Raw genomic sequence first — 12,332 nt, 5'->3', positions numbered from 1 at the left:
ATGGAGACGGTACTAATGATTCTGGCGAAGGGTTTTAAGGCCTGTCTGCGTTTCTCGCACTTACCCGGTCTATGGAAAGAGGTAAAGGTGACGTACGAGTATATTCCCAAAGCGGAAAAGTCGAGTCACACATTATCCAAAGACTGCAGACCAGTTAGTCTTTCTTCCTTTCTATTAAAGACGATGGAAAGGTTACTGGATCTGGAAATTAGTTCACAATTCTATTCCTTAAAGGTCAGTATAAATCAGCACGCCTATATCATGGGTAAACAATCTCACCTCTGTTCTGGCTTCTAGTGATAAATTTAATTTTTGTATTTTTCGACAAGCTGAAAACCAACCCTGTCTGGCCTTGGTACAAATGGCAACCTTTGGAATCAACCCAGAGAACTCGGAACTTGTGCTATTCAACAAAAAAAGGACAGCGCCAATTCTGATTACCAGTTCAATCAAACACAGGCTGCTAGGACGGCATTAAGGGTTAGGATCCCGACGGACTTCACATTTCTAACAAGCGAAGGTCTTGATAGGCTTGGACTTCAAATGATCTTATGATTTTAGTGGTTGCCAGCCAGACATTTTTTGCAGTGTTAAAATATTGAGAGTTTTTAGTGGGAATTAAGGTGTTTATAGGTAAAATGGTCACGGTACATGTAGATTAGGGTGGCCCAAAAAACGACAACATTTTTTGAAAAGCCCTCCCTCCTAATTTTTTTTTTCATTTGATCCAAAAACTTTATATACGAAATTTTATGGCGATCGGTTAACGTTATCCCGTGCCACCACAGGGATCTTTGTTCCAATAGTAATTTGTATGGGGCCAAAGGATGAAAAATTTTTACCTACAGAAAATTGTGAAAATCGGATCGGATTTTGGTATAGTTCCGATAGGCCGATTTTAGGTATTTTGGGCCCCATATAGCTACACCGAAATCTGATCAAAAATTTTTGTAGGATTCGTTTTTTAGCTGCAACAATGAACTGGTAAAAACTTTCTCATCGGTTGGATGCTGATTTTAGAGAATTTTCTATAAATGCACCTTTGCCCCCATACAAATTACTATGGGAACAAAGATCCCTCTGGTGACACGGATTAAAAGTGCTTTGTCGGTTTTTGGGCCGCCCTAATGTAGATACTTATTTAGTAGTACATGTAATGAGTTTTTCATAGTCAAGCTTTACCTAGCCATTCACATCTAATATGCATGAGGAGACGTTTCAAACCACGAGCACAGCATTTTGGTTGTTGTTGTAGCAACGCAAATGTGTTCGTTCGTGTATTATTTCAGTTATCAGGTTCCTATGTATCCAGATTCAAGAATTCTGCAACCTGGACTGGTTGCGTCCATAAGGAATCAGGAGACAGGTGAGTGGGGTTAGCTAGGCAGCTAAACAAATGCAGTGTATCGTGGGGTTCCAATCCACATGCTGGGCATGTGTTGGGTATCGTGGCGTCTATTCGGTCCAAAACGAATTGGAGCCTCAGTGGGATCGTCATTTCAGCCGTCCATGTGGTGAACAGTGTGGCAGTGGATTAGCGGCGGATATTTTCATATTCCTCAGATGGAAGAACTGCACTAGGTCAGCTATGTAGACATTTAACCTATTACATATGTCATCGACGATAGGACCCGACGCTAAGATCATACACTGATCCGCATACATCACGATCTCTATGCCGTCTGGAGGGTGTGGAATTTCAGAAAGGTAGAGGTAAACAGTTCCGGAGATATCACCCCTCCGTGGAAACTCCCTGTTTCACTCTACGGGGTTTGGACTTCTTGTTTCTGAATTCCACAAACGACGGGCGTCCGCACATATAGTTGATTACCAACGTTTCAAACAGGGCTGGAGATTAGTCTTCTCTATATCCTCGAACAGCTTGGCATGGCTGACGGTATCGAAAGCCTTCGATAGGTCAAGAGCCACCATGACTGTTCGGTCGCACGGCCTTTTCTGGTTCAGTCCTCTACTGATATGTGTGGATATGGCGTCTAATGCTGATGTAGTACTATGCATTTTCCGAAATCCATGTTGATGTTGGGAAACTGGAAAACACCTTCTCATCGTGGGGAGGAGTAGTGCCTCTAGGATCTTTGCTAGTGGCGACAGGAGCGAAATCGGCCTGTACGATTCACCTCTGCTGGCATCCTTGCCAGGCTTCAGTAACGGGACCACCCTGCCAACTTTCCAGCCTTCTGGTATGATATGGGTGGCTAACAATAGGTTGAGGACACTTGTTAAATACTCAACTCCAGGTTCATCCAGTTGCTTAAGCATTACCATCGATATTCGGTGTGGGCCCAACGCTTTGGATGATTTCGCGTTTCGGATGGCATCTGCAACATCGCTCATCGTAAATTGTGGTGGTACCTCTGCGGCTGGAAGGGCTCTCCTTATACGGCGTAGCACACTTCTCTTCGCCCTATCACTCTCGGGGTGCTCTATGAACTGTCGGTTAAAATAACACGCGCACCTCTTTGGGTCAGTTACTGTCACGCCGTTGAAAGGAACTGCTATTCTGTTCCGCACCAAAAATGATGGCGTTTGGAACAACAAATTTCCCAAGTTACGAATAATGTGGCGTATGGAACAAATTGTTTTAAAGGACTTGGTTTAAAAACTGAAGAATAATAGTTTCTAAATCCAAATATTTTTGAATATTGTATTGTTGTATGAAAACGAAAATGTATCAATCGTTTAAACAAAAAATCCCTAGTTTAAAGACAAAATTTTGATGTAAGTCCACAAAAATATACGCAAAAACGTCCATTCGACTTGAAGCTAACCGACTACAAAAGGGTATTATAAGAAAACCGCGTTTAAATGTTTTATGTTACCTTAGAAATGCAAAATATCAACCCGTTTTGTCCGATCGAAATTTGTATCACAAAAAATAGTGATAAGTGGAGGAAATTCCTTAAATAAATATTAAGGAAACCTAAAATAAAGGTCCTTATTGTATTTATATGAGAAAAATAAATGTTTCATTTAAAGTCCTGATTTTTAAACTCCACAGTTGCACTTCATATAAGGGAGGTGGAACACGATTGATAAAAAGTGTTTTGGTTGAAATGTGACAAAACGTGTTCCATGTGACACAAACTGCCAAAAACATGAAAAAAAAGATTCCATGGAACAATTTAGCAACTTTTTGCAATTATAAAAAATTGCCATAACTTCTAGACTATCACAGATATCTGACTAAAATAAACTACTGATATATTCTATGAGTTTAGTTAAGTAGAAGTGACCTCTTAAAGTATTGGATTATTGCACCATTTTTATCCTGTATGGCCTTAAACATTAACTTAAGTTTTTCTCGAATCAGGCAAATGGCGTATGGAACACTTAAGCATGACACCGACGATATGCCAATTGTTTAAAACTCCAGATCCTCTGATTGGAAACAAGAAAAAAATGTTTAAAATTAGCAATTCTGTGGAATTGTGTTAACTGATTTTTTGTGAACATAGACCATCTATCTCTGAAAATACAAATGAAAAATTCTGCAAAACAATTTGTTTTGACGATAATAAAATTCTAATTAAATGACCATCACCGACCACGGACAACGCCATTTATTGCATCAGCAAAAGTTCAGTGCATTTTGGCCTTACTCAACCCAATATTATTTAATTATGAAAGTGCCAGAATGAAAAATTTCAACAAACAATTTGATAACGGTGAAAAAATCCCGAATTTTTATTATTGAACGAAAAAAAAAAACACTTTCGCTTTAAAATTGATAAGCGTCTATAAAAAAAAAAATTCTCAAAAATCTACAAAACAAATACTTATTTATATTGTCTAGTAAGGGATTCATTTTTTAATTCGCAGAACATCGAATCAAGTTCATATGTACGTGTTCACATATGTATATACACATATGTATTTATGCAGATAGACATATAACTCAGGTTCTGTTGACCACATGAGTAGAATCTTCGATTTCAGTTTAAGAACAACAAAGTCCAAAGATCCGGAAAAGTACGACGTCAGCAAAAATTAATGGTATACATACATACGTACTTAATCAGTGTTCTTTTCTTTTTTAAATATTAATGATTAATTTGGACTTTAAAATTAAATAATGGTAAATATTTTTGCCATATACATACCTATACGAAATTTGGTTTTTTAATTATTGTTTAATTCGTTATTTTATCAATTTTTGGGAAAAAAAGAATTAATCGGCTTTGCTCAGCCAATGACTGTACATTACAACTGAAACCGAGTTGTGGACCGAAATGTCATGTAAACATAAACACACACTGACAGATGTCTCAGGAAATATTAGAAAAAATATATATGGGGATTTCTGAGTGAAATCGGACACTTTCCAAAATGAGGTTTTTTATTTCCTTTATTTTTGGCTGTGGTGATGCTGCTCATCAGCAAAACATTTCCATTTATTTCCAGTTTTTTTTTTTTACTAACCACTAATGTTGTTACAATAATTGCTAAACAATTTTCAAAATCGAACAAGTGAGCAAAGGCTATAGTCGGGATGGGGCCGACCATGTGATACCCTACACCACTACCCCTGTGCATAAAATTTTCACTGATAAACATTTCTTTTAGGGAATATAATCCGACTACCACTAAAAATAATATGCCTCTTTCTCTCTGGGACCCCCATAAGCAACCAAAATTTCGTGACCATCCGATCAAAATTACGACCTGTAGCTTGGTTGCAAAAAATGGAAGAATTGGATGCATTACCGACTATTGTGGTATTTCTCTTGTTTGACCACCTTCGCCAACCTGCTTTACACCAATGTAAAGGTATTTTCCATTGACAGGCTTTGCCGTTGAAATACCCCTACTAGTAACCGATATATTCACAAAGAATAAAACTTTTAATTTGTCTCCACATGAGTTTTTCCCCATTTCGACCCCTAAATATTATCCGACTATAACCAAAATCAATAGGCTTCTTCCTCTGTGGGGGCCCCATCTATCCCCAAAATTTCGTCACTATCCGATCAAAATTCCAACTTGTAGCGTGATTACAAAAAATGGAAATATTGGGTATATTACTGAATATAGCAATATCTCGGTTTGCTCGGTTTGCAACATACGTTGCATCAATATAAACGAGAAATTTTCTTCTTCCATTGACAGGCATTCCTTTTGGAATACTCCAACCAGATGCGGAGATATTCGCATAAGAAAAACACGTTGACTTTTCTCCACATAAGCTTTTCGCTTATTCCGACTCCTGAATATTATCCGACCATCACCAAACTGAATAGGCTTCTTCCTCCGAGGGACCCGCATCCACTCCCACGATCCGATCAAAATTGCGACCTGTAGCGTGATGACAAACAAATCAGAAAATGGGATGCATTACCGACTATTGCGATATCTCTGTTGTTTGAGCAGCTACGACAACCTACTTTACATCGTTGTAAATGTGATATTTTCTACTTTCCTTGCCAGGTTTTGCTTTTGATATACTTCTTAAAGAAACAGAGATATTGCATTCGAAATAAAACGTTGACCTTTCTTCAAATAAGTGTTCGCCCATTCCGACTCCTGAACATTATCCGACCATCATCAAAATCAATAGGCTTCTTTCTCCTTGGGACCCCCATTAACCCCCAACATTTTGTGACGATCCGATCAAAATTGCGACCTGTAGCGTGATTACAAAAAAAATCGGAAAATGGGATGCATTATCGACTATTGCCATATCTCTGCTATTTGACCACCTACGACAACCTACTTTACATCGTTGTAAAGGTGATATTTTCTACTTTCCTTGCCAGGTTTTGCTTTAGATATACCTCTTAAAGAAACAGAGATATTGGCTTTGAAATAAAACGTTGACCTTCCTCCAAATAAGTGTTTGCCCATTCCGACCCCTAAATATTATCCGACCATCACCAAAATCTATAGGCTTCTTCATCTGTGAGACCCTCGTGACGATCCGATCAAAATTGCGACCTGTAGCGTGATTTCCAAAAAAATAGAAAAATGGGATGTATTACCGACTATTGCCATATCTCCGTTAGTAGGTTACCTACGCTGACCTAGTTTGCATCATTGTAAAGATGTGATATTCTACTTTCATAGTCAGGCTTTGCTTTTGGAAAGTCCCCAACCAAAGCTGTGATATTTGTCATTATAATTAAAATCGCAAGAATGAAAATTTGGGTTTTATTTGCTACTATTGTGATATCTTCGTTGTTTGATCACCTACGAACACCTACTTTACATCATTAGAAAGGTGATATTTTCTACTTTCATTGTCAGGTTTTGCTTTTGGTATACCCCATAAAAAAGCTGAGATATTCGCTTTGGAAAAAAACCTTGTCTTTTTATCCACCTAAGTTTTTTGTCCTTTCCGACCCCTAAATATTATCCGACCATCACCAAAATCAATAGGCTTCTTCCCCTCCGGGACACTCATCAACACCCAAAGTTTGGCGTCGATCCGATTAAAATTGCGACCTGTAGCGTGATTACAAGGTTTAGATGGACAGACGGACGCACACACATAGCCAGATCGACTCAGCTCGTCGAGACATTCATTTTGGTATATATAAGTATGGGTCTACGACCATTATTTCGATGCGTTACAAACTTTTTGGGCAAAACCAACTTATAATACCCTCCCCACATAGTGGTGTAGGGTATAAAAAATCGCGCGATTTTCTACAGAAATATTTTCACTTCTTGAGAGAATGAAAATTTTTGTAAAAAATATGCAAATATTGTCTTAAACCAAAAGAGCCGCAGGGGAAAATATTTTTGAAAAATCGCGCAATTTTTTACAAAAATATATTCGTTGGAAATAAAACTATTAGAGCTTTAGGTCAATGTGTTTTTTATTTTGTTATATTTCCAATATACAATAAGAACTTCCTGCAGTGTTATAAACATGGAGAGCCTGTAAAAACATCACCGAAAATCTTGGATAGATTTGAAAAGGCCAAAGAAATTTGTGGCTTGGAGAAACACGAACAGTCACTTGTAAAACCGTTCTCTGTATTTGGTTTCGAAGTATCATTAGTGGGATGCACAAAGACACGCTTTGGTGCCATTGTGGGTGCACCAGCAAACTTTGAATATGATAGTGTCAATGATATAAAACGTAGTGAAATACGTTTTCGTGATCAAGCAATTGATTGGACATCAGAGAGTGGAAGATTCTTGGAGCAAGCACTTTTTGCAATGCATTGTTGCAGGCCAAAACTCAATATGTTCTAATTAATTCGCTGTTCCCTTCATTGTCGTTTTTAACTGTCTATACGGTTGGTAGTTATTTGAATTCCAGTTTGGGTCTTTTGGCTAGACCTTTTAGTTTACGCTTGGTCATGTACACAATTTTAGGTTTGTTTGGTATTGGTACATGGTGTTTTATGAAAGATTTCAATCAAGTGACACTTGATACTGAAATTGACAAAGAGCTGTCTTCCAAAGGTGAACGTTTTGTCCAGGCTGGCTTGAGTTACTACGACAAGCTGCTGAAGAAAAATATTGCATTGAGAAATCTCCTTAAAGACGATACTTTTACAGCAAATGGAAATGTTAATAATCTATTACGTCAAAAGTCACTGCCTTTAACAATAAGAAGGTCGTTTTTCGAAGAAAAGTTACAAGAAAGCGTTGCTGCAACGAATTAAAAATGCTTAATATTTATTTAGTTTTAACAAATGTTTATATTCTTTGAAAATAAAATAAAAGTTACTGGGTAATTATATGTTTTCTTTTACTATTGGATGGATTTGAAAATGTAAAATAAACCAATTTGGAGGAATTAAAAATATAATTTTTCCAAGACGTCCACTTGAAATTTAATGATCACTTTTAACTTTAAGTTCATTGGACTTCTATAAATCTGTCCGTAAAATCCAAACTTTAACAAAAGAAGACTTATAATAATGGGGGATTGACTGCTAATGTAAAATTCCTATCTTGAATAATGTGTATAAAATTAGGTAAAGTTAGACTCGTGACTTTCGTTTGTTGTCACCTCAGGATCAAATCTGTCAAAAAACCAGACTTACTCTTGCTTTCATTCTCAACATTGATTTTACTTGACCTACATTCTCAAACCTTAGTTGGGGAAGGATTATCAAACCGCTGTTGGACACCAGTACCCGACTCCATCGACCCCGAAAACAACATCACTGCAGAAACCTATCAAGGTCACCCCGTATCGATGTCGGCGAAGCGGAAGGGGCAGGAGTAGGTGAACCGGCAACACTTGGTCTCAACCAGTGGGACTGCTTCGCCTGCGCCTGACCCAATATTCTAGCAGGAAATTTTTATGTCCATCGAACTTGCACACAGACCACTACAAGGTGAGCTTCTGGTTGCAATCATTGATACGTCTGATCCTGAAGGCAAGATTGCTAGTAAAACGCCGTCTGAGGTTGGTCATAACATTTTCTCACTTACAAGGACTAATGTAGGGATCGGTTTGGTTCAGAGCCCTATTTGCATAACAAGGTTTCTATACTAAACGATGGGCCATACTCCTATTCTACACGTCAAATGATGGGAGTGACCTTGATGGGAGTGACCGATGTGGTCCATACTTTACACATCCTAAAATATCTATCAGATATAGATCAGATACGAATATGGACTATATTTGTCCACTCCTTCGGGTACCTCCCACACAAAATTTTGGATAAATTCACTTTAAGACCAGCTTAGGTTAGGTTATATGATGCGCAGCTGCTGTATGGGCAGCCACTCCACTCGGAGACCTTGAGGTCCATTGTGTTCATCCTGGATATTGAAAAACTGGGGCCTAATTATGTGATTCGATATCGAGTTGTTTCGACCTGAGTACTCAAAGTTGGGATGACAACACTCGTTATCGAGTAAATTTGTTGTGTATAGATGAAGATTGTAGGTGATGTGGTTGTGGATGTAAGTTCTGGGGGTTCTGAGCTGGTGTGTGTATGACTGTTCGGCATCTTAGTTAGTGGTGGTGATTGTTGATGGATTGATGGTTATGGATGTGATTTAAATGTGCATTTGGATTTAGATGTGCATATATTAGAGAGATTTGTAGATGTAGACTATGGGTGTGTAGATGAGACCATAGGTGTGGTGATGTGGTGTGAAGGTGTTGCCTGTGTATGAGAAGCATTAGCGATACGTTTGTAAAGGTAAGAAGAGGTTGTTGAGACTATAGTTGTGGTGATGTTGTTGATTAGATATGGAAATATGTGGTGAATATTGTTAGTATTGAGGTGGTGAAATTGGGTGAAATGTAGCTGGGATGCGTTAGACAATGCTACTGTGTAGAGGTGGTGTTTGTCGCATTCCCAGTACGTTGGAGCCATTTCAGGCCTTTAGCAAGTTGAAGTGGATCGGACGGCTCTGCTTGGCTAAATGCTGTTAGTGATTGGATGGTATGTACCCCCATGGTACACAGTCTTCTGGAAATGAGCATAGGACAGCGGCATAAAAGGTGCTCAATCGTCTCTATTTCTTCCTCATCCTCGCAAAGCCTACAGTAGTCGGCCAAGTCTTCCCATTTACTCGTCATGGATCTTGTTCTGCAATGACCCGTGATGATCCCCACTGCTAGTTTCAGGTCTGGTTTCCTCATTGAGAGCAGTGAGGCGGTTCTTGTCTTCGACGAGACTGGCCAGATTGCCCTTAATGTGCTGCAGCTGGGCAAGTTTTGCCAGTGTTGGCAGAATTTTTCTCGACCTTTTTGTATTATCTCTCTCCTGAAGTGGCACAATGGTGGCTTGATGGAGTTGTCGATTTCAATATTTTGTGACTCCGATCCGCAGCGTGCCAGTTCGTCGGCTGCCTCGATTCCCTCGATGTTGCAATTCCCTGGGACCCAAAACAAGGTGACGATTGATTTTAGTGGCTCCAAAGCGTGTTTGCAATCCAGAACTGCCGCGGACTTGATATAAAGGGACCTGAGAGATTTTAGGGCCGCTTGACTATCAACAAAGATAGTCACCGGTCCAGATATATCCCCTCTCATGTTGTTAATCAGTTCCGCGGCCTTCCTGATCGCAAAGATTTCAACTTGGAAGACACTGCAATATTCGTTCAGCTTGTATGAAATACGTAGATCCAGGGAATTGCTATAGACACCTGCTCCTGTGCCTGTTTCCATCTTAGAGCCGTCGGTATAAATCTCTATACCGTCTAGAGGTGGGCTACTAAGTGTCCAATCATCCCTATGGGGTATATGCACCTTCGTTGCCTCTAACGACATTTGTGGTGACATATAGTCACTAATGTTCTCCGAGGCCGTTGGTAGTCCGAATCGACGTAGGATTGCAGTTCGTCCGTGTTCGGAACTGCGCCATGAAACTAGCTCCTTCAGCCGAAGGGCACTCATTGCTGCCAGTTCCTGCACTACTAGGTCCAGAGGGTGTAGATCTAGTAGCACATTTAAGGCAGCTTGTGGAGTGCTCCTCATGGCACCAGTTATTAAAAGTGATGCCGCTCTTTGGACGCTGTTAAGTTTGTTTAGATATGTCGTTTTGTTCAGAGCATTCCACCACACCAGAGAGCCATAAGTAAGAATTGGGCGAACAATGGTCGTATAGATCCAATGAACGACCTTTGGTCTCAGACCCCAACTCTTACCAATGGAGTTCTTGCAGGAATATAGAGCTATTAGACCTCTCTTGGTGCGCTCCTCGACGTTCCTTTTCCACGTGTTAAGTGCCCATCTAGATAATTTGACTAGAGCTCCTTGCAAGAGTTCTGATAGTGTCTGTGGGAACTTCCCACTGAACATGATGACAACGTCATCTGCATACGCGTAAGACCAGCTTTCGAATCACTTTGATTTTTGGTGAAGCAACTTGCATTCGCTGCCTCAATTACGGCAGTAAATTTTTTTTTTTGCAGAGGCAAGTCCATACTTCTTGAGAAAACAGCGCGGAAGTTGTAAAAAACACCTATGACATATGTAGTGGCTGGAAAGCTCGAACTTCGAATTCCTAGGTGGTGCTTATAGGTCCACTCCTTCCGGTACCTTCCCCACAAAAGTTCCAAATTATATGCTAAAATGGTACGCGCGATTTCTCATAGACGTAGCAAACGATTTGGTCCAAACATTGGATCTCTAAATATTGTCGAAGCTTAGTTTATGTTCAAATGTGGGCCATATCTGTCCAATGCTTGTGGTACCACCCACACAAATGTTCAACATTTTTGTGTGGTTCGAGGATCCTTTGGACATTTTTACCGAAAGTTTTCCTAGTGGTCCTGTTTATATAACATCGCGTTTTTCGTAGGCTAGTGTGATAAAAAAGCCCTATCTATCGATATCCCCTCAATTTTTTTTTTTTGGCTTTAATCCTATCCATACTTTTGTCGGTGCATACGCCCTAAATTTTGAAAACCCACTGGCTGAGGGTATATCTGTGTCGGCAAAGCCGACTGATACTTTTGTACTTGTTCTTTCACACTCCTATTTTTCTGAGCAACAAATTTGAAGACGATTTATAATGGTGGTGTAAACAGTAAATAATTTAAAACAAATTGCCACATTTCTGTTAATGAATTAACGGTTGGGATGTTACAAATGTTAAGCAAATACAAAATAGGTCAAAATGGAGAAGTGTAAGCTTATTTTTTTACAATTCCCTCGGTTTGTATGGGCACTCCTATTATTTTGAACACAGCCGTATATGCATTTAATGCTATTTTTTTAATTTTAATTAATCAAATAAATGTTGGATCGATGCTCATGAACATTTCTCGCTAGAACTTTAGGGGCAGGCGCAGGCGAAGCAGTCCCACTGGTTGAGACCAAGTGTTGCCGGTTCACCTACACCTGCCCCTTCCGCTTCGCCGACATCGAGACGGGCTGACATTGATAGGTTTCTGCAGTGACGTTGTTTTCGGGGCCGATGGAGTCGGGTTGTCCGACCCGCAGATACCACTGGTGTCCGAGCAGCCTGCATCGATGACGTATTTACTTGTACGAAAGAGTGTCTAAAAACTTATTATCCGATTCTCGATAAGCCTTTCCCAAATCAGGTTTGAGATTGCACGTCAGGTAAAATCAATGTTGAGCATGAAAGCAAGAGTAAGTCTGGTTTATTGACAGATTTGATCCTGAGATGACAAGCAAAGAAAGTCCCGAGTGTAACTTTACCTAATTTTATACACATTATTCAAGATAGGAATTTTACATTAGCAGTCAATCCCCCATTATTATAAGTCTTCTTTTGTTAAAGTTTGGATTTTACGGACAGATTTATAGAAGTCCAATGAACTTAAAGTTAAAAGTGATCATTAAATTTCAAGTGGACGTCTTGGAAAAATTATATTTTTAATTCCTCCAAATTGGTTTATTTTACATTTTCAAATCCATCCAA

General features: G+C 39.4%; 1 pseudogene; it reads left to right on the top strand.

Annotated features, from left to right (window-relative positions):
* LOC141398153 (transmembrane protein 177-like) lies at positions 1-7,764 on the top strand (annotated as a pseudogene).
* The last annotated feature ends 4,568 nt before the right edge of the window (positions 7,765-12,332 follow it).

The sequence above is a fragment of the Musca autumnalis genome, unplaced genomic scaffold (assembly GCF_047663935.1).
Source record: "Musca autumnalis isolate F117 unplaced genomic scaffold, ASM4766393v1 scaffold_3, whole genome shotgun sequence".
Lineage (NCBI taxonomy): Eukaryota > Metazoa > Arthropoda > Insecta > Diptera > Muscidae > Musca > Musca autumnalis.
This window is presented reverse-complemented; position numbering and strand designations above follow the sequence as displayed.